At 38.8% G+C, this 24304-nt stretch overlaps 1 long non-coding RNA gene across 2 annotated transcripts; it reads right to left on the bottom strand.

Moving 5' to 3' along the window:
• Positions 1–5999: 5999 nt before the first annotated feature.
• LOC140648132 (uncharacterized) lies at positions 6000–22661 on the bottom strand. 2 transcript variants are annotated; one of them, XR_012041125.1, is made up of 4 exons: positions 22553–22661; positions 20215–20324; positions 9997–10060; positions 6000–6360 (listed from the first exon to the last, which is right to left on the bottom strand). It is a non-coding gene; the product is annotated as an uncharacterized lncRNA (long non-coding RNA). The 2 variants fall into 2 exon arrangements; XR_012041123.1 differs by lacking the exon at positions 22553–22661 and adding an exon at positions 22218–22328.
• Positions 22662–24304: the final 1643 nt, after the last annotated feature.

The raw sequence follows: 24304 nt of genomic DNA, 5'->3' as shown, positions 1-24304 counted from the left end.
TTACCTTCCTTTTAAGTAAAAACATTTACTTTAGACTACAAGATACTAAGTGTCAGTTTATGCAAGAAAGGATCATATTTATATCAAGTATCAATATCTGGAGAAATAATAATTACTTGAGTCATAGGACAGCACGAAAACAACTTTCACTGTGTAGGGGTCTCATTTAATACGATGGTTGGTTTTGAAGTGCACTTGTGAATCATGTTTTGCCCTTATGGAAAAGAAGACATTTTTTATCAAGAGGACTAGAAATAATCATAATGTCTTATAACAATAAATCAGAAATCTGCAAAATGGTTTTGAGGTACAAACTGGGTTTAATATAAGAATCCACCACCACATGCTGTTCACTACCATAATATTTTTTTGTTACTAGCATTAGAGTACAGAAGTTCCAACATATGAGAGAAAGATATAATGTATTTATATTAATATAGTGGGGGGAAAATATTCTATTTTTCAAGTAATAAAATAATAATGCTACCAAGAAAAATGTAGAAAAAGATGGGAAGAAGGGGTAAATTAGACAAAGGTTCATTCTCACAACAATTCACCCCATAGACTACTCCAACATAAGACCTCTGCATCACTTCCTTCTCACCTAAGACCTAATCTGAGGGGTTTAATGGTTATTTGTTCTTCTTAGACATTGTGTTGTCCCCCTGTACAGGGTAAATTTCAAGCCTCGGTACTAACTGGGGAAACAAAGGATTCCTAATGCAGGGCCAGATCAACTTTTAAATCATAGTCCATGAAAAAATTCCCAAAGAGTTGAATAAGCCCTGGATCAGGTTCATATTAAAGATCTCTTAGTATGATCAGGCCCCAGCCTGACTCACTGACTTCACTGCAATCACTCATGATTCATGGAGTAATTTTTAATGTGCAAATAACTGCTATAAAAATAAGACAAGAGATGATATTGTATTGTAGAACTTTCTCCTTACCTTCTCCCCCTTTTTTGATCTGAAACAAATGTGACTGTTCATTTGCAACAAAGTCACTGATATATATTCAGTGGCAACTAGGTGCAGCAATAGTGACTTCACGATCAAGTCATCAAATTAAATTATGGGCCCAACACTGCTCCCATTGAAATGAGTGACAAGAGTATATCTGACATCAATGAGAGCAGGTTCTCAACCTGTATCTTTCACAAAGGAAATATCTTTAAAAATAACAGAGGCACAGGTTCCTAACCTTTTACAGCACAGCTTAACGTTACATTATATTATGTACAATTTTTGCAGTTGGAAAGGTGATGAAGTGACAATAGTAACTGCTATACAGATGACACATCTGATTTCTGCTATAACTGATTTTCAGACAAAAAGAGACATTTCACAAAAAAATAAAATAATATAGAGGCTAAAAGAGATGGCATCTATATATCATACACAAGACACAGCACACATTTACACGGTCAAATCCAGCTCATCCACTACTTCAGTAGTCCCACTGAAGTGAATAGTGTTAATCATTTAAAGATGAGAGCAATTTCATGCTATACATAAACAGGTATAAAAGCTTATAACTGATTTGACATTTATCCTTGGCAATGAGGATGAGGGAAGGAAGGATATCTCTTATCAGACCAGGGCAAGGCTTTAATTCCTGAAGAGAAACTCAAGGAAATCCACCAAGAACTTAGATTTTTTGGGCCTAATTAATACTGGAGTTGTTGTAATTCATAATCAGTAACAGTGGAAAATCTTGAATTCAATAAATTCCATGTTTCTATACAGTACTCTTCAGTTGATTTAGGGCCAAAGTCTGAAAGATTCAAGGCCACAACAAGGGTCACGGGTGCTAAGAACATTCTACCTGAACCTGCTCCAAAGTCTTTGGATCCAATATATTGTAAAGTAATAATAATTCATAAATTATTGAACCTATCTATCCACATAATTAAAATGTAACATCAAGCACCTCTCAAACACGTGAAAACAGAACTGCAGAATATCTTTACTCCTTGCCCTGAGAAGAAAATGACTAAAGATGGGAGTAGTGTATGTCTAGTATATGTGTAAGGGAGAGAGTTGGTGTATTTTATATGTGAAAGAGTTGAGCGTGTTGTCCAAAGCAGATCTAAGCTTACACAGACTCCATATTGTAGTTTATTTTCTGCATCAACATGGAGGAATTCTGTGTAACTATTTTATGGGGAAATTATTAAAACAGGCAATATTAGTGTTTTTTTTTAATAGAGAATAATATATTTATTTATTCATAAATATATTTATACACACTTGCACACATTTACCAAGGCTTTTAGATCAGGTTGAAGAAATGTATAAATGAGCAACCTCTAAGTGAAGCATCTAGGCCACGGTTTCTCAGACTGCAGTATACGTGAACTTCGGGTGAACAGTTCTATGTCTTCTCCTGCTCCTGCACATAGATGAGAGGGACTGCTGCTGCTGCTACCACTTCTCCACCATGAAGTCTGCAGACTCCTGACCTAAATTATGCACCATGTTTAATTCGTGCCAGCCCAGACACTTTCCTTAACCAGTCAAGTGTTTGTGGTGTCCCCATGTTTAGGCCAGCCCAAACATGTTCAGTAGACTTTAAAAAAACAAATAAGAAAATGAAAACTTGAGGGGGTTTTGCATAGTTTTTTTGGGAGCGAAGGTGAAATCTTGGCTGTATTCAGTCAACAACAAAACTCATAGTGGTATTAATGATGCCAGAACACAACCGTATAAGGAGTATTCCTGTTTGTACAGAGAGGGTTAGTGTTCAAAAGCAAGCCCAAGTAGCTGAATACCAAAATAAGACCTAGAATAGAAGCTACTTTAAAAATATTTTTGCTCACAGGCTCGAAACCCCAGTACAGTCAACTGAAGGAAAGAACAAATAGGCCATCCATGCACAAAATTAACTGAGATCTGAGCCATTTTATTCTAGATGAGAGCTAAAACTTACTCTGCACTTTCCATTAGTAACCTCTGACTCTTTGCGCTTACAGAAAAAGAAAATCAGGCAGCATACGCTGGTAAGACAAATATTGATTTACTGTTATAAACAAAGCTTACTGCCAGTATGATTTTCCCACTGAAGTAAAGATTCTCTTTTTATCACTAATTTTGGCAATGGTAGGTAAATATTTAACATCAGTACCAAAGTAGGCACCCATTGTTTCTTTTCTGAGCACCATGGAAGAAGAGAATACCACAATTTATGCATCCAAACCCAAAGAACTGTCACTGGGGAAGAGGCCTGAAAATTGACAGAAAGCTGGCACCAGCACAGTATGCCAGTCCTGGACTCAGGCATGGGGAATTTCTAAATAGTCACTTGCACACTACTTCTGCCTGTGGGTCCAAATCCAATAGGGAGAATGCCAGCTGCAGACTCAGAGCTCTTTAGGCAACTGGGTTCATATTTTTAATGCAAGTCCTGATTTATTACCGCAATTCTACCAGAGTTTCTGACATAGCTACATCACTTTGGGACGAGAACTGGCTCATACCTTTCTGGTTTACAAAAAACAACAGATGAAAGTAGAGCGTAGCTGAATACATAAATACAACCAGAGTGCATTTCCAGGATCCTTTCTAAGGCATTTTTTCCTGGAAAATGAGCGTTCTTTTGAAGTAGTGCTGAGCTAGCAAAAAAGTAAAAGCTGCAGGCTGGAAAGCTAGGAATCCAACAGCAGCACAACCACCCAACCAGTTAAACTGTTTTCCTACAATGAGAGCACAATATAGATTTGATGGGAAGGGTAAATGCATGACTAGGAATAAGAAGTTTCTTGGCTATTATGGCTCTCTTCAGTTAAGAAAATATGTATCAACCTTTCCACGGGGGGAACTTCATGGGACTTTTTTTTCTCAAAGACACCAATTACAGTTTTTGCTGTTCTAATTATTATCATTTAGTAGAAATTGTCAAACTGCTCAGCACGACAGAAGGCCCAGATGGAACATACTTAGATTTCAAAGTTTTGGGCTTTCCCTAAAAACTTTGAAATCTGAATGAGACAAGCAATGCAGTCCAGACACATAACGTACTAGATTACCACCAAAAGGCATTAAGGTCAAACATTACAGTGCCTTTTGTTTGTCTGTTTTTAAAACCACATTTATGGGGTTGATTAGCACTGAAAAGCAGTTACCCTATCATTTATATGATTTGTACTTCACATACAGAGTATACAATGAAGGTATAAAATGCTTCAGATGGAAATGTATGTGTAGTAAGCAACAAAATACCTCATTCATTTTAACCATATGACCACAATAAGGATCCATTTCCTAACTTTCAGCCTTCACATCTATACTGTTTTTAAGCTATGTTTTACAAATACTGAAAGCACAAACATTAGTAGGGAAAATAAAAATATAACAAGTGTACACAAAAGTAATAATTTTCCAGTTATTGGGATTTTATTTTTTTTAATGTGTGTGTCATCCCCCCTCCCAGACTATTTCTGGTATGAGGGGTTTTTTAGCTGCTTTTAGCCCAAAATAAATATCTACATATTTTTTAATCATTTCTGTATATATTTCACAATAAACCCTGAAAATATGTGGTTTTAATAGACACATTGAACATCTAACTAACAGCAGAAATCAAGCCTGTGCGATCTATAAACGTGCAATTTCAGTTAACACAAACATAGCAAAAACTATGGGATAAGCATGTGTGACTGTAACAGTAAAGCTCAAGGACGCTAGCCTCGCTTACATGGTAAGGCAAGTTTGAGGTTTGCTTTGATCCATAAGAGATGAGTTGTAAAAAGCATTTCTGTTCACTTCTGTTCCCCTGCTCAGGAATGAAGAATTCCTTTTGCTGCATTATGCATAACATCATTACAGACAAGGTACAAGTCAAGAACAAGTGGTTCAGATATCCTACTAGCATACTAAAATAGCAGTGGGACTATAAAATGATTTAGGTACTATATTACACAGCTCTTCTTTAAATACCACTTATGCCGTCACATTTGCCAGGAATCTTTCTTTTTAAGTGTTCTAAATGTAAAGTTTCTGGTATCTGTTCCCTGGAGGCAACTTCAACTAGAATAGGCAGGTTGGTACAGCAGATGACTATCTGTTCCTTACAAACTACGTCTGATGTACTGTGTAGTGATAAAAAGCCCCTTATCAGTTTGGATTCCAACCTAAAGGCAACTGCTGTCCAGATCTTACAGTGAAAGATAATGTGGTGTAATTAAAGCTCATGACCTACAGATACAGCGTGCCAAACATCACTTGCTTTAGTCAGGACTAGAAATTTTGGTTGTAAATTTACTGTGAAGAGTTTTCTAATCTACAAGAAGAAGGAAACCTACTTAGGCCTTTGCCTTTCCTTTTAACATTCACAGCCTCTCTCTCTCTCCCCCCCCTCCCCTTTTCCCTTCCCATACACACTAGGAAGCCACATTTAAAACACTTCATGAACACAGTCAATATATAACAGTTGTGCTGTCTGTGTCCACTTCCAAACTTTCCCAAATTTATTCTAGGCACTTGAAGAATGACTGTTCAAACATTCGGTAGAGATTTACTCAATTTTAGCAATAAAATTTAAAATCCAATTTCCACTTAGCATGCCAAAGCCTCACACAATTTTTATGTGCAATTGAACTGGGTGAACTGGTAAATTAAACCATGATTGGGAATGTTCTCAGACACTGGGACACAGTTGCCTCTGAGTGTATCTGCAGTAGCATTTTAGTTCAGATCAGGAGGTACTACTAAAGCAAATCTCCCAGTAGTTCCCACTTCCTGCACTTTGGTTCACATCACATTTGGAATGTGCAAAATGAATTCCTTTCAGATAAAAATAAACCTGGAGGAGCAGTCTCGGAGGGCATCTAATGCACTTTGACTGCTAATGAACATTCTGTCCACAGGAGCAGGCTAGAACTAGGCAACAGTAAAACCCTCTGAAATACAAAGAGTATGAATGTCAGTGTGGATGTGATCCTCAGCACCAGATGTTTTCTTCCATAGATCTGTTCTTATTGGGCCTTTTCCCTAATATAGACATTCCCTAAATTGTCAAACTATTTCCTGGCACACTTTTGGCACACATGCCATCCAGCACTCTTTCAAAAATTTCCCAAACCAGCTCGGGAGTATAAATATTCCTGGGACCATTTCCAATAGGCACTTTTTCACACAGCCACCTAATTTCAGAGAATGATGGAATTTATTAGCAGGAACGTGGTCTGTTCCCTGGTCCAGCAGTCAGAGCCTGGGAACATTTTCAAGCGCTTTTAATTCATTGGTATAGGGGTCCCACACCTACAATGCAGTTGATGGTCTCCTTTGCAGAGATCGAAGAGTGGAGACTTTCTTCTGCACCTCCTTTCTCAGGTCCTCCAGGCAAGGATGAGGGTGGCTGCTGCAACAAAGAAAAAAAGAGCCATGGATAGAGTACCTCATGTCATATTCAGCTCTTTTTTCTGTGTTTCTATTGTTCTCTCTCATATCCACACAACGGCTGACAACCTTATAGCTGTTAGTCACTCTATTAGTTGCTGTGATAGAGGTCAGTTCAGGCCATCCAAATATTTTTACTTTACCAAACAGTATGTGATACGGAGTTACAGAATGAAAAACACAACCATATTCAAGAGCTCAGGGATTTTCAAATTGGACTTAAAGTTATCTGTGCCCTCAGAGTCCTGTATGGACTCATCACACAGCCCATGTTTCAGAAACAATACTGAGCTTCCAGTACACAAAGTTGCAAGACTAGCAAAGATCTACTTAGTCTCAGTGGTCCTTCCATTGTAATAATAAAAACAAAAGCTTCCCATTTGCCTTCTTTGAAAGGTCAGAGCTACATGGCTCTGTTAACACCCAATGAAAACCTCCCCAGCTGGTAAAACTCATCTATATCCAGGCTTTAAGACTATCTCCACACTGCCGAGGTCTGCCCTTGTTATGCCTCTTCTAGCACCATCATGTACCACATCCATCCCATGGTCCTTCACAGTGCCTTATTTAGCACTTCCTCAGCCTTCGGCTCAAAAGTGTGAAGCCTGCCCCATCTCAGCTTTGTCACACTGCCCCACATCTCCCACTGCAGCCTCCTGCCATCCACCGTCCTATCATCACATTAGTGTGCTCTCCGTGCCTTTGGGCTATGGTGTCTTTGCCTGGGCACTGCAAACCTGCTTGTTTTGACAGACATTTGAGATGGACAGAAAGAAGAATGGGGTAGAGCTTGAGCATGTGCTACAAATCACAAGTCTGTGAGACTGTTATTTAGTTTTGTAGCCTTAAATAACTGGCAGGGTTCTTGGAGCATGGGGTGGGATTTGGTATGCTTTTTGAATCACATAAATAAAGTTTGTCAGCTTGACGTAGGGGGGGACACTTTCAGCAACGCCTGAGGGACTTGGGAGCACACATCCCACTGACTTAATTAACAAAACACATTAAGAAAATCATGAAGGTGTTCCTTTCCAAACATTTAAACCCAGGCTGGAACATAGCTGGTTTTCATTTCATTATATAGCTGACATTTGTTCATCCTGTGAAAGATAATGTCAACACTTAACTATCTGCTAGCTGTTTTTATAACTCTCTTAATAAATTATCTAGTCCCATCTTTCTCCTTTATCTTTATCTGTACTACCACAGTTACCAAAAATAGATTGTCATAGAGTCAGCTTATTTTGGTACAAAGTACTTGATCTAGTAGTAGCAGTTATTTAATAATAACTAATAATAATAATAGTACTAGTAATTATTTTCTCTATGTTCTGGGTGCTTCTTGATCTTTATATTTTGATGCTGCTGCAGGGAAACCCTTGTGTACTGAGACTGTGGGGACCTATATATGTATACAGCCAGAAGAATCTGGCCCATAAGCAGGTCTTTTCTATTCAGCTCCTCACCTTTCACAAAGGGATTCATTAAATTTCAGAAGAGAATAGGAAAACAAACTGGCTTCTCCAGAGAAGTAAACAGTACAATTACAAGAACTCTATTTCAAGCTAGACATAAAAAGCAATCACCTAGAACAATAAAAATCATACTCCAGATGACAGGAAACAATATACTCCATATTGTATATATATTCATTTGTGCCTTTTATAGACTGAGCAAAGTTCAGAACATGAGGCTGAAATTTAATATGAATGTTGGCATACCTAACTTCAAGGTCATTATTATCTGTTTAATCTACTTAAGTAATAAAATAAAATTATATAAAACTATGTAACAGACTAAGGCAATGGAGGATGATGAGAACACCTCTCTTCAGGCATGTTATTTGGATGCTTATGTAGAAACACAGGTCTCCCTGGGACCTTCATATCATCATGGGACACTGACAAATTCTTCCAGAGGGCAATTCAGAGCAGAAGCCCAACCAAAACTATGTCAAACTGCAAAAACTGGGATCATTTCTCACTTTCCAGGAGGCCCAGATACATCTATATTGGGGGAAAAAAAATGAAGGATGCTGTTCTCCCTCCCCTGCTTCTCCCCTTCCTGTGGAGCAGAGCTTGCGGTGCTTTGACCTGCCCTTTGGTGAAGACTCAGCCTTGCTGCTGGCTCTGCAGGGGAGACAACTCCAGCCTCACGGAGGCTCTGGTTCAGCTCTTGGCTGAGAGCACCAGAGACATGGATTTATGTGAGGGGTGAAAGGCTAGCAACACCAGCACAATGTGGCTTCTCTTGGTGCATCCGTGTAGCCATGTAGGCCCTCTACCTGCCTCCACATGCCTTGGCCAGGCCCGAAGCAAGCCTGGAGATACACCAAAACCAAGAGGAGAGACAAACTGCCAACAGATGCCAGTAGGTCTTGGCCTGCTACACATTACAGTTGCACACCTGTGTTTTGTTTTCTGTGGTAGCCAAGCTTAGATAGGACATAAGAGTATCCTAGATATGCTGTTTCAATTTTCTGGTTCCAAGGATGCATCATGTCTTGAGTTTTCCTACTGAACTGTGCCACAGGAAATTAAGAAGGAGCTAAAGATCACAACACGATGTAGAGCATATACAGCTATTTTGCATCTTGTCTTGACAAACTGTATTTGTTTACGTCTTCTACCCTTATCTTCTCAAAGGTCAATCATTCCGCTCAGCCAAAACTCCCTTAAACACACCTCAGTTTTATTCTCAGTGCGAACTGCAGGATTTCAAAGTGGTTGAAAAGGAGGCTTTGCTGCATCCAGACCTGTCTGAAACTCAGCAATTTCCATCCTTAGATTTTTATCAGTGTCCTTGGTTTTAGTTTCTAGAGGGTTATCTCTCATGAAACTCAGTTTGAGTTCCAGGCTCAAATAAACCAAAATAACTCCAAGTGTAACACAGTAAGAAAAAAAGCTGAACTTTGGCATGTCATATATATGTCACCATAAATAAGTCAAGATTCACTCAAAATTAGCCATAGGTTTACGTGAAAGGTTCACAACTTTAGTTAACCTTTTGATAAACCTAGGTGAGTTTTCAGAATGTGTGGATGCAGGTTTTATAATACGAGCTTTCACAGCTCAAGTCATCACCTGCATTCTGCACTCTGTACATACATTACAAAACAAGGCCTGGTTCTGGGCTCTTTTATACTGAGATAAGTCAGATACGGTCCCTTGGAGTTGAGTTACGTCTCCGAAAAAACATCCTGCTCAGAGCATTTATATGCTCTTCTTAAAAGAATGGCTTGAATTTACAAAGAAATTCAAGCTTACTAGGTAGATCATAATTCTCAGAAATTCAAGCTTACTTGGTAGATCATAATTCTCAGGAACAGAGTGCATATTTGGACCGGGTTTTTTAGATAAATATGCCAACTCTAGGAAAAGAAAATAGAAAGTTTTAAAAGTAAAACCCGCATCACAGATTTAATTTGACTGCAAATACTGTTAAAGTACACTTTCCAAAAGCATGACAATTTTGGTTAACTCCTTATTTTAACTTTTATGTTGATTTTTCTAGAGAAAATTGTTTCATTTTCAGACTGAACTTGCTTTTGCAGCTGCTTTTATGCCTGCAGCTTTGTGTAATCTGGAGTTCCACTTACTGAAGGCGGATGTTCTCCTGAGATTGGTCTCTCTCAGTTCCACACAACACCCACTTGACATTTGCTGAGGACAAGAAATAAGGCAAAGGATATAATATGGTTAAAAGTCAAAAGCTATAAATACTTTCAGCCTTTGAAATATTCAGCATCTTAATACGGTTACATACAAAGTTCAAGTGAAAAGCACTCCAGGTTCATTTTTCATGTTGTTCCTAGTTTGTGCTCTAAACTAATATAGTATTCAGATTTTGATTTGCTGATCATTTAATGTATTTATGAATAGAGATCAACACTGAAAAGTGAAATCAGATTAATGCCTGTGCTGTAATGTTAGGATTCCCAGAGCACGTTGCCCAAAAAAACACTCCCATAAATCTTTTATTTTTCTCAGAAACTGAGATGGATGTTAACCACTTGCCAACGCTCAGATCTACATAGTCAAACATTAGGTCTTAATTAGTCTTCTAATTCCTGCTAAAATCAAAAGAATTTAAGCAACTGTATTTTTTAGGTACCTTAATATCTTTCTGGACGCAAATTCTCAGTTACTGCATAAAGATAAGAAGAAAAACAGTGTGTATGAGGTTACTAGAGTTAAGCGTGGCGGCAGAACCAAGGCAAAGTGTAAGAAAGTCATGGAGCACTGACACGTTGGATTACATTATCATTGTTTGCATAAGACTAACATTCCCCTTGTACACGCACATGCAATATTCAAAAAGCATGTGAAAGGTGGCCAACAGTGTCTACTTAACCCAGCTCCCAGTTTGATACCAGTTTACCCTGGACCCACAGTGAAAAGGTCTTAGAGAAAGTGGCTAGATCACAGATGCTTAAAGGCAGAGCTGGCTATGCAGGGCAAATAACCAGGGAAATTCTCTTGGGCCCTAAGGGGAGAAAAGGATAGCACTCACCTAAATTAGGTAGAGGTGCAAGTCATCCAGCAGGTGGGTGTGAGGAGGGAGCGGCTCATGCCTAAATCTCTGCCTAAGAACCCAGCTGTCTACCGCCAACACACTGCAAAGGTATTTAGGTGCCTACCACCCCTTCCAAGAAATTCAGCTCAGTGCCTAAATTGTATCTTAGGTACCTACCTGAACTTTCAGGGTCATGGGTGGCTTTCAAAATATAGCTCCTATTCTCTCTCTTCTGCTGGAAAAAAAATCTCCTTTGTCCCTATATGTTGTCAGAATTAATTCATTAATTCTGGCACAATGCTGTGAAAAATGGTGGGCATTATTTTAAGGGTGAATAGAAGCATTATATTCTTTGTGGTGTTAAGCAAGTTGTGCAACTTTGCTGGACTTGTGCCAGAGCTAAGCTCCAGTAGTTTATGAAGGAGCTCTGTTAGTTCTTGTAATGATAAATCAGGCTAAATGAAGGAAGCATTCCTGTTTCTGGCAGGTACATTCCAACACTGGCTGCAATAAAATGAAATCAGCTGCCTCTGTGCAGCCTCACCTTTGATAGTATCTGAAAAAATACTTGTCAGCTACCGTACATGTCTTTTCCCTGAGTAAGGGTCTCTTGAAGATTCCTGGAATGTCTGGTCATGAAGTGACAACCCAAAGCTATTTAATCCCTCCATTTTCCTATTTAAGATTATACGTGCCATTTTTAATACCAGTGATAAAATCTTACTTTCAGTTAAGCTGTGGCCATTGTACTCAAGAGTCGAGCATTTAGCCACATCATTTGTCTGGAGTGTTTGACAGCAAACATTGCTCTTGGAAAGAGATTTTTGACAGGGATACTTTAGCCATCATTTTTATTATGAAAAGGAATCAGGCAAGTGTCTCTCTCTGAAAGCTGCAGTAGAAAAAAAAGCAAATTGGGATGGAGAAGGTGAAAGGAAGTACTCATCCAGCGGGTGGCTGAGCGGCATAGACCCAGAAGGCTGAATCCCTGAGCAGCTGTTTTAGGAAGCAGAAAATTCCTGGTTTTGCTAATAGTAACTGAGTTCCAGTTCCTTTAAGTGTGAAGAGCCCTACTTCAGTTGGTCTGTCAGTGTTGTAAATTCAATAGCATACTCACAGCAGGTCAAATTGACATAATGTTAAAACACTGGTCACTCAACTGTGCTAAGACTCCCAGTGCTATTGACACTTGCTGAGATGACCTGGTACTCGCATACCAGCAAGTGACACATTTTTAGAATAAGTCTCCAATATAAAGGGCTTTTGTAGGAAGAAAAGCTAATTAGTTACCACAGCAGAGCAGTAGGAGGAATAGAATTCATTGTTTCTGTGAGACCACAAAGTGCCTGTAAGGCTTTTTTTTGTTTGTTTTTAATGTATCTATATTGAAGCAATTTTTTCTCAGTCTGGGTATGTGCAGCCTAAACCATTTTCTCTATATAAAAATTTTACTCTGCTGAGAGGCAGCATCACCTGGGGAGGGGTAAAGAACTGTAGAAAAGCTAAGTCATTTTCTATGTCCAGTTTTTCCACTTAAAAGCTTGACAGTGCCCCCTTTTCATCAGACTTTGTTTATTTGTTTCTTTTAATTTCAAAGGCTTTTTAACAGATTTGGACAGAAAAGTGAAAACAGCAAGGGTTTGATAATTGTAATCTTTTGCAATCAAATTTATGACATTTATAAATATAGATGCATGGATTAAAATTCCTAGACAATGGAATATTGTTATTGGCCAACATCCTAGGCTGCATACCTGGTATGCTGAGGTATAATCAAGCATAGGGTAGGGTTTTATGTGTGAAAGCAATGCTTGACTGGATTTAAATGGTTTTGATTGGAGCCGATATGATGCATAGTTGGACATAATGTTCATAATTGCCTATTTTTCTTGGCAAACAACAAGGTGCTTGATGACTGCTTTCTGAAATGTTCACATCTATTTCTTTGTGAAGTGTACCACAATTTAACGGTAATTCTAAAGAAGCTTGTGTTGTAGTCCTCTGACTTTGAGAGAATGCACTCTTTATTGACTTAATTTCCTCATTACAGCAGAATTGCAGTATCTCCTTTGTCAAGGTTGAATCTTGGTCTGGTTTTAATGACAATTCCCACAAACACCTTTGCTCTTTCTCTTGTGCTCTCTTGCTTTTCCTACACACATCCTAATAACCATCACCAAAATTCAGTCAAATCCGCAAGCAGTCTCACATGTGTTCCTCAGACAGAATAATTTTATCTTTTTTCATTAGTGTTTGACACAATCCAGAGGAGGTGTTTTGAAATAGGCATCACAGAGCTATAACAATTCTAGCCACCTTGACACAAACGTGCACATACACACACTTTTCTCCTCCCTAAGGCACAGCTCTGCCTCAGAAAGGCATATGTTCACTACCCTACTTGCAAAATGTCTTTCTGGGCTTAATGCATGAACATTTTCCAGGCTGGAATTAACAGAAGGACAGCCCCAGTCCTCTTCAAGCAGGGCTCCTATCATTGCCATAACCCTATAGAAGTACTTACAGGCCCTTTCCAATTGCTGAGGCATTCAGGAAGCCTTGCCTGTTCTGTTTTATTTTGTTTTCCTTGCAGAATGATATGAGGTCTTTATTGTGTTTATCTACAGTTGCCTCCTGGGATGTACCTCGCCATGCTCCGATAAGATGATTCCTCAGTTATAGAAATCTGCCACCTGTAAGCTTGTGCAACGACTTCAATCAGGATACATGCTCAGGTTTTTTTCCCAATCCTTTCTGCTAGCATCTTTCAGCACTATTTGCTCTGTCCCTCTTTTAGCTGCCCTCCATTTCACTTATATCAATGTCCTTACTCCAAGACAGCCTGTTTTCTTGATCCCTTGCTCCAGCTTCTTCTCCCAGGACTGAAACAACAGCTAGCAATTGGCCTACCCAAATCGGTACAGTTCACACATTTTTCCACAGGTTTGGACAAATCACAGGAGTTTCCACATGGGATAGCATTTCATATTCTTACATAGACCTTTGAAGTGGCTTGTGCACATAGTCATCTCAGTTGATCTTTGGTATGAATACAAGAGACCTAATTGACACAGATGGTAGAAAGGCTTCAACACTGGAAGGGACTACCCATGTGCAAAGTGGCCTGAAGAGGTGGAAGAGTTCTATTCAAGATTTGGTGGGACCTTGGCACTGAAAAACCAGATGCTACATACCTATTATGCTTCTCATAATAAGTAGGCAGAAACTCAGCACCTCTTCCTATCCTCATAACTTAGAAGTTGCCACTTCCAGGCCAGTGTGTCAGAGGGAAATTATAATTTTCTCATGTTTGATACAAGAGAAAAACTATGTGGAGAGGTGACACGTAAAACTGCCCCTTGAGTGGAAGTAAAGAAAGTGCACACCTGGAAAACCAAATCTCTTGTTCTTATGACAGAGAATGAGCAATCCCACAGTCCATCTCTTAATGAGACAATCAGTCTGAGCATCACGGGAAGCCAAATATTCCTCAAAAAAAAGGTCATTAAAGTCCTAGTGCTCTAATGCAAAGAATTCCTGAAGACTGTGCCCTAATGCAGGGGCAGAAAGCAGACCATGAATGTACAGCATAAAAAGCCTCAGCCTAAAATGATGGAGGGAACACCATTAGGCTGCTGAAAAGATGGCAGCCAAAAGCAAGTGGTTTTCCTGGATCATCACCTGCTCGTGAAGAGCCAGGAGGCATGGCTGGCTGGGGTACGTGAGCCATAGACTGAGTGTCCCTCTGTATTTCCCAACAAACAAAATCACTTCCACACAGGCCAAAATGAGGAGCTGGTGGAGGGAAATGTATTTTTCATCTTCACAATATTCCTCTTTTCTTTCTTTGTAGTTAGGCCATCTGTAGGGCAAGAGCAGAGAAGTCCCTGTTGTGTGGGGAGGAACTGCTTCTTTAGCTAGCGGCATGCTGGTGCCCCAGATGCCATCCAGAGTACTTAGAGCATGCATTTAGCTTTGACAGACTTGCTGCATTTGTGATATATTCTCCAGTAGAGCTGGGGGGAAGGAAAGAGTTCCTTAAAACCACCTAGTAATGTAATTTCTAATCATATAGCCAGAGAAACTTCACGAAATGTACTTATTTATGGTAAAGCTGAAATTCAGACTATAATCTAATATTCAGCAAATTTACCATTTAAAAGACATGGACTTCACAGTCTTTTCACTGCATCTTGGGATTTGGGTGATCTGAGACAGCTCTGCTCCAGCAAACCCTACAAGCAATAAACAGACATCCCCCCACTCATTTGTCAGATTTTTAGCACATGATAAATTAAAGCACTGAGAAAAGAAGCCAGAGTCTGCTGGTTCTCTGTGAGTGTTGGAATGCTCAGGATTTGCTGATGGTTTTAAACCTGCTTTATTAAAGCAGAATAAGAGCCTGTGCAGATACACTTGTTCCAGTTTGGTAAAGTCACTTGCAAATCGGATGGTTCAAAGCTAAATAAGAGTGTCTACACGAGTTTAGCACTGATTTAAGTGAATTAGTTTAATGAAAAGGTACAGGTTTGCATAAAAATGAGGTTTCACCTTTCCTGCTCCCTGACAGCTGTGCTCAATTCTGCTTTATGTGAAAAAGGCAAAGGAGGAGAAGGGGAGAAATGTCTTTGAGATAATCTCATTGGAAAGAAAACAAATGCATGCCCTGCCTACTCCAGCTGCTCTCCACCCCAGGAGTAACAGTTTGAAGTGAGCTTATATATAAACAATAAACAAGTTATTCCTGGAGCATTTGCTTTGAGCTAGGACTGTGTGTAAAGTATTGGTTTTGGAAGTGCTGTCAAAGAATCTACTTTTTAAAATTAGACTTCGCATCTCAGGTTCATTAAGATAGCCTTGAGCAAGAGTCTTTTAGTCAATCTTTCTTTTAAGTACGAAGTGTGAATTTGATGAGTAAAAATAGCTTGAGTGAGGAATGTCTAAAAACGGAGGAATTAACCACAGTGATATTTATGCAGCCTAGCAATGGATTTCAAGACACCTCTTTAACTCCTTTCTTCCTGCAGTAATCTCTCCTTCTTGTTTGCATACTCTGTTTGAAAGCTTAAAATTAATGCTTCAAAATGGGAAAAGGATAAAACGTGATCTCTAGTGCTGGTGCACATCTCTGGAGGATCTTTTGGCAATTTGTCATACCAATTTTTCTGCACAGAGAAGACAAATCTACCATCCTGTACAGAGTTTGAGAGATGTATTTGAGAGGATTTTATTTTCTCCTCCCTTCTTCAAGTCAGCTTGAAATCAATCACTTGGACAAGATGCAAATTATTCATCTTGGGTCAGGCTTGTCACAAATACTAACCTTGTAGCATGTATGTGTGTGGTAATAGCAAATCATACTGTTCCTGAGATAAATTGATAATGAAGTTATTAGCCAAGGTTTTCCATGGATAGTTATGAACAAGTACTGTCTGTATACAATTCAACAGAAAGCCATGGGGCGGGGGGCGAAGAGCATAAGCCTTAAAGCAACAAAAGCAGAATAAATACCTCAGTGAATTTCTTGAAGCATTAGTAACTTGACAGCATCTACTCATTCACGACAAAGCCAGGGCAAGCTCAATGTTTTCTGCTGCTGCACTAAATAAAAAGTTGATGCTAAGTCTCAATACTTAAGAACAAATGACAACCCTTTAGAAAGTGCTGTAGTTCTAAAATGTCAAAAAGAAATGAAAGTGATTTTCAAAGCACATTGCATAGTGTTTTCTTTTAAGGGAACATGATCCTTGGTGCCTTTAATAAAAAGCTGGGTAACAATTCCTCTTTAATTCCCTGTGATTTCACCCTAGAAATGACTGCTCTGCTTCATTCATCTGCCATTACTTCTAACCACAAACATATTAAGTTATAAAAAAGGGACAAATCAAGTTGACAAATCATTTCAAAACATTTCTGGAAGGTGAGAAAAAATAAATGGAGAGAGAAATGTTCAGCTTTGAAGTATCTACCTCATCTTTTTATATCTTAATTTTAAAGGCTATACACCAACACTAATTTTCACAAAACAGCACTCACTTCATGAGTGACCTTACTGTAAACAACCAAGCTATCAATATAAGAACAACTGTTCAAAATGGCAGAATCAAGCTCCAACATTTCTAGAACTGTCTTTAATTTCTCTTTCAGACAATCAGGTAATTTCAGATAACTAACACTTTGATATTTGCCTTCTGTGTTGTTTGCCTTCTTAATTAAAGAGCAGAATATATTGGCATTCTAGAGTCAAAGAAACGCTTCTTAAATGAATCATCCTATTTAATAAAATGCCCCCTTGCAAACACTGTTTTCCTTGATAAGTGCATGCACAAATAAAGGAATGGAAAAGGGTAATTGTTTGGTTGAGATCTAAGGGCACACATAGTGGTTAGCACTAAATAACCTGGTCAGCAGCCCAACTAATCTGCTGCAGTTTGTTTTCACAGCTTTGCTCGAACATCAGTGCTGATGGCCTGACACTCCCTGCAGAGCCTGAGAGCGAATGGTAAGTCAAGATACCAGCTGCACAACGCTTCACCTGCGATGCCAGAGATTTGGAGGAGGGAGAATAACAGTTTGTAAAAACACTCATAAACTACACTGGATTTTTCTTTCTTTCTTTCTTTCTTTTTTTTTTCCACCCTGCAAACTTCCTGTGAACGCTGCCAAATACATTGCAAAGTCATTTAATGAAGTGGAACGTTTTTATTTTTTATCTTTTCCTTTCTAATTTTAAATCAAGCCTGACTTTTTTAAATTTTATTTTAATTTCAAATCTGGAATGGTAATGTGACAGATGAAGGGAATCCAATTGCTCTCAAGGCAACTACACACCACAGAAGATCCCTAAAGGGTCTGCGTTACCTATTCCAAAACCTGCTCATGCAACACTTCCACTCCAGCCAGCATCTGCCTTGTAAAGGCAGCAAGATCCAGGAAAGTCAGCATGCTCGTAAATCAGCCTCAACTTCAGTGAGACTGAGCTCATTTTCTGAGCCACATGATGCAAGAATGAACTCTGCAGAACCCTACCGCAGAGCTGATCCTGCCTTTGTCCTCTCTCTGCTGCTTGGTGAGGTAAAAGCAGCCAAATTGCCTGAGTGAGATTTCGCAATCTGTTCAAAGCAAAAGTTTATCTGATAAGAGCTTCCTACCTAATTATACTTTAAGGCCTGACCCTGTTTGGTGCTGAGTGTTTCCTGCTAAGGTCCATCATCTTCCAGTGAAAGCACTGCTGCATACTCGAATAGGACCCTGTGCTACTGCTGAGGTCAAATGGGAGTTTTACCACTGTGACAGACCTGTCCTCTGTGTATGTATGGCTGGTTTAGATCTATTCCTACTCAGCATGTGAGCTGTTATGAGTTATACTGACAGACCTAATTGTGCCCATTCATTGCCTATAATATCCTAAGAACAGCTGTAAAGGGGCAGGCAAAAAAATCCACCTATTGCAGTATTGTATTCGACTGTGGCCAACAGCAGGTGCCTAGAGAACAGGACTGGAATATAGTTATAGTTCCCTTATTTACCTCCTCCGTAAACTTGCAACATCCTCCATAAACTTGCAACAGAAAGCCTTCCTTGGCCAGAATCAGTAACTTTGTGTTGAATACTATGGGTATTTTTTCCCCTATGTCTAATCACTTTTCTGAACCCAGGTAAAATTTCAGTATCCAGAACAACTTAAAGTGCAGAGTTCCACAGCTTGTCTACCACAGAGGCAATCTCTCTTTTTGTTCATTTTCAACCTAGCCCCTGCCAGTTTCATGTGATTTCCCCTAGTTCTTGCATTAGGAGAAAGAGCAAATAATTGTTTTCCAACACAATTTTTCTGGGTCACCCATCTTTTTCAGAAATCATTCATATTCCACCTAAATAATTTCTTTTTCAACCTCAAGAGTCCTAGTCTATTTAGTTACCTGTTGTACTGAAGACATTCCACACCTTTAATCATTGCTGTCATCCTTCCCTATACCATTTTCAGCTTTACTGTATTGGTTTAGACTTACCAGTCAATTGCCCATTCACACAGTTCAGTGAGGTCCTTCTACAAAGACTTTTGCAGGAAGTTTCTTTTTCTTATTGCATTTAATAACTTATGACTCTTAGCAAACTCTATCTTTCTGTTAGTTGCTCTCTGTCCAGATAATTTATGGCTATGTTGAAAGGTACGTGATCTAGGAGAGACCCCTAAGGGTCTTCACTTGATACATCCTCCCAGGGAGAAAACTGACATTAATTCCCTACTCTTTGCTTCTCACTTTTTAAAGCAGAGCTTAGGTATTCACCTCATTATTCCAAACTGCACCTGATGTCCTTTTAGGTGCCAAAAAGGTGTTCACTACAATGTTCAGCTGTGCAGTATCTAACACCAGTTTCGGATCTAATCCAAATTGCAACTGTAAATTCTAGGAGACATCTAATCATCTGAGTAATAAGCATTGCAATGGTTGCTTATGTGGTTTTGTTGACATAACTTTAAATCTCTAACACATACACTGAAAAAAAGTCATTTTTATGGTTAAACAGAAGTCAACATGCTGTAACAGTGGTCTATTCATGACTCTGCCACAGATTTGTGATGTGTAGCAAATGTTTTTGATAACTTTCTTGGCTTCAGGTCCCAATCGTCTGCTCAGTATTTGTCATCCCTTTTAAATTTAAGGTCTTCAGGGCATGAGCTGTGTTTTGCTATGGCTGTCTGTGACAACCCATGCAGTGATTCTTGAGTTGTTGGCAATTCTTGGATGGAGCTTCAAGGTACTATTGCAATAACAAACATAAATAATAATGTGTATCAGAAATGTAGGACTGTGTATGCCATAGCATTGCTCACTGCTCTCCTTCATGATGCTTTCTATCACCAAGAAGGAGTTTGATTTCTGTCACAGATATAGGCCTAGATGGAGACTAGACAATGGTTTTTTTGCTAGTTCAGTTAGAAAGGAGTCCTGTCATTGCAGTCAGGCTAGCCTACCGATCTAAGTACAGGCTGAGTGTTCCCTTTCCTGGGAAATACATGAAGATGGGATATTTACGTCCCCTGTTTGTTTCCCTTGGAGCATTATTTAAGTCAGAAGATAAGCCAGACTGATTAGTTAGGAGAATACAGACACTGCTGCAGTTACTTAACTGTTTGCACGTGCAAAGGAGGTATATCTCTTCTTTAGCTATCTCCTTATGCCACCCTCATCCCACCAGGACTCTTAGTTCAGGGATCTGTATGTAAAATGGAGATCTGGACAAAATAAAGAGAAGACCCAAGCCTGATGTCGTCAACTAGACTTTCCAAAAGACTCACCCAATGTGCCTGGTAAGTGTCACTTGACTCTTGAAATGAGGTGCCTGCTCATTCCGCAGGAATGAGATTCTCCTTCACTAGCTGGTACTCAGTGGTTGCAATCTGAAAAGCTATGAATGGAAAAGGAAAGTAAAAACAAACCAGAGATGTTTGAAGTTACATTTTCGAAGTTAGCACTTTTTTGTGTTAAAAAAGATGAGGCTTTTTGTCAATATGATCACATCTCATTCAATCAGATTCAGACTCAGATTTTTAAATATATTAATGTATAACACATTAATTTTTAATATTCATGGTTTTAATTCATGAAAATATTTTAATTCTACAAAGCTGAAAAAATAATGCTTAAAAGGAATGGTAATTTGTAGGTAGGTAGAAGATGAACATTCACATTTTTCTATTGTGAGAATTTCTACATGATCTCCTAAATTTCCTAATACACTGAAGTGGAAGATCTGGTTCTCAGATATGTTTTGTGACAGTTTAATAAGAGAGCGGAAGAAGCCATTTCTCGCTACAGTATTTCAGGAATATGTTCACTCATGCAATGCCTAGAGCAGGGGCTAAAAAAGGATAATCTGTGTAAAAGGAGATCAGACATCCAGTGCTCATCCTGAAACTATTCCCTTTGTATTGAAGGCATGTAAGTGCTGATTTAATGAGCTCTGGGTAGAGGTGTTAGTTTGAACGAAGTGTTACCGCACAGAGGCTGCGAATAGTGTGCCATTAGCTGCACTTTCATGAGAGAAGCTGTTTGAAAAGTAAATAAAAAAGTTTATTCTAATGTGAGAGATTCAGCATATGTGATCAAAAGATGCAAGTTTGACACTACATACTGAAAGTGAGACTTCAGTAGTAAGAATATTCAATACATCAGGAACTCTACTGGGTTCTGTCTCCATATTGTATGGAAACAATTATGAAATTCAAATATTTATAAATGACATACACCAAACTGCAGTCTTCAGTATAATTTTTAGACAAAATGAAATATCTTAATACTAAAGTGCTCCTACCCTGCTGTTTGGAGAAAATGGGATAAGAAGTTCCTACAGTGTCAGATGATTCCTGCTTTGTTGAACAATATTGAAATCAGCTTGATTTTCCATTGATGTTTTGTTTTTCTAATTCCACTTAAAAGAGTAAGTGCTGATAATGCAAATGCTGATCTTATGGACAGAAGGGCTGAATTTACTGAATTGCAAAAAAAAAAAAACTGGCTTCATACAAAGTGTGGTTTTTTTGGGTTTCCTTTTTTATTTTGGGTGGGTTTTTTTCTGAATTTTGACTGGAAAATAAGGTTATGGATTGGAGATATTGGAGTCCCATGAGTGTAATTCTGGCAGCCAGTAGCTGAACTTAAATAACCAGGCATGCAGCCTATATGGCTCAGCCATGATACTGTCACTATTCAAACAATTTAGATGTTGTTTGGATCTACTTTACTGTTTTCATCATGTTTTAGGGAAGAAATAAGGGAACACAGAGCCTCTACATTTCAAACTCTTCTGGTTTAATGTAGCTTTTCAGAAAAATAAGTTTCTGTATTCAAACAAGTTGTGGGGAGCAAGGGGAAAGACTGACAAAATTGGACCTTAGTTGGGTTTTGTTTCCCTGAGAAAGAAAGGGTGGCAGTGACAAAAGGCTTAGTGCTGATCTAGGATTTCTCAGCAGAATATTTATTTACCATAAATCTACTATCAGTTTTGAAAGCAAAAATAAAAATTCTAAGCACATAAGCTAAACATTTCAATATTAAGGAAATTTAATATATCACTTTAATGTATCACACACACACAGAGACCTTTTTTGAAATTCAGGCTTTCTGTCTCAAGCATAAGTGAGAAATATTATTAGCTATCTGAATCTTTAAGAGGGATAGGTAAAGGGAGAAGTTCCCCTTCCAGCCCTAAAAGTTAATGTGGTGTAAGAACAATTTCTATCTGCCAAAGGAAAAATCATTGGTTTCATACTTAAAAGTTACAACATTAAATTGCACTTACTGAGTACAGTAGCCTAAGATCAGTCCCTAAGTGTCAACCATTATGTAGACTGTCGCTGTAAAGTAATTTTTCAATCTTTCAATTAAGCGCACTGTATAATTTTATGGCTTCGGTCTGCACGCACGGTTCATGCACAACTGTGTTAAACAATGACAGGAGCAGCCTGGAATGAGGAAGAGACTACAGGGAGGATCCAGTCTGACAATAAAGCCAACACAGCAAAGGTAAAAGAGGCTTAACGGCTGACAGACACCCATGATTTTTAATTATCCTTTCCCACGTGCTGATTGTTGCAACCCATCTGCCCCCACACCTCTCCCTTTCTCTACACTCACCTTCATCGCATGCCTGCTCCCCCCTCTCTTCTCCACATCCTGAAATGCCCTTGCCTCTCTTTCCCTGCCTTTTCTTTGTCCTGTTTAACTGATCTCCACCTACCCAAACCCCTATCAAACAAAAATAAAAATGTTTGGAACTCGCAGGGTGTTTCCTGACAGGCCGTTGCTCATTCCTCCCCTGTGACTCAACCCTTCTCATCCCCACTCTACTCCTGTGTGGTGAGCCCTTCGTTTGCATGTATACACCCTCACCCTACATTTCTTTTATATTTTCAGGTGGTAAGCTCCTCAAGGCAAAGACCATCTGCTCCTTCACTATTCAGTCAGACTTTTCCATGCATTAGTGTGTATTCAATAGGAAAATAAATTGCATGCATTTTCAAAATTAGTGAGAACAGTTAGCCATAGTAGTACATAATGAACTTTATGGTATTTTTAGAAAACCTTCTTAGATGCAGGTACATACCCATAATGAATGGCAGAGGATCACAGTGTTCTCACATCACTCATGTACAGTAATACCTCTGGAAAATGAACGTATCAAAGCTGTAGCGGATATTTCCTAACTTCACTCACTTCTGGGAATTCTGGTATTCAAAACAGTCATAAATTTGGAAATAGGTCAGAAGACAGAAAGAAGAATAAGTAAAAAGAACCTGTTCTGTTTGTGGGTGGCCACGGGTAGGATTTACAAAAGTAACAAGTAATAGACTGGCTTTTAGATGCCTAGCTCAGATTTTTTTCATCAATTCAGCCTGTTTCTGGTATATTCAGGATGTCAAGAAGTGAGCAAGAAAAAAAAAAAAAGAGAGTGAGACATCAAACTTTATAAAATATTTTTGAGACAATCACAGTAACGATGCGGGTTTATGGGCAGGGTGGCAGGTACTCTGGAAGTATTGGTGTACATTCCAGGTTTACTCAGCTACAGCTCATTGAGTATTAGGCACAATGAATACACTACCAAGTATAATGACACCTTCTTCCTAACTGACACAGAAAGGAAGACTCTTTCAGAACACATTATTGCATTCTAAATCAGTCTCCTTTATGATAGTCATTACCTAAATATTTCACACAAGAGATTTATTCTATTAAGAAGCTCTGAAACATCTATAAAATTAATTATATTTTACTTAAGTTTTTTTGATTGGTTCTGATTAATTAAAAATATGCTGGGATTGCAATAACTTTGTGCTATTTAATTATTCAAATACAGGCTTTTGATTCTTCCATTTCTTTGTCTGTTCCGTATAGGTTGCTTCCTCTGTATTACACGTACTTGTACAAACGTGAATAAAGAAAAAAACCACCAGCCGTGGCACATTTAACTAATAGCTGTACATCATATAATGTAATCTTATATGGAAATATTTCAGATGCTGCATACAATATTTTAAGATCCTCCCAGGTGACAGTCACTATGTTACATAATGTTCTAATCTTACCGGTGCTTCGCTCTCTCCTTCTTTCAGGCTCTGCAAACTTTCTCACATGCTGAAAGCTAACTTCACACATACATGCAGGCTTTCAGCATCAAGTGCTAAGGTTTAATTGCTCAAAGAAATGCATATGAGTTAGGGACCTTTGGTCTATTCTAAGCACCTAACTTCACAGCCATGTACAGTGCGGCATTTTAGTTTACAAGCATGATCAGTGATTCAGACCCCCTGGAGTTCAGATTGCTGAGAACTTGTCTCCCTAAGCTGTCAATGGAAAAAAAAGTAGTCACAGGATTTAGTCTAAATG

This window comes from Ciconia boyciana, chromosome 1, assembly GCF_034638445.1.
Source record: "Ciconia boyciana chromosome 1, ASM3463844v1, whole genome shotgun sequence".
NCBI lineage: Eukaryota > Metazoa > Chordata > Aves > Ciconiiformes > Ciconiidae > Ciconia > Ciconia boyciana.
This window is presented reverse-complemented; position numbering and strand designations above follow the sequence as displayed.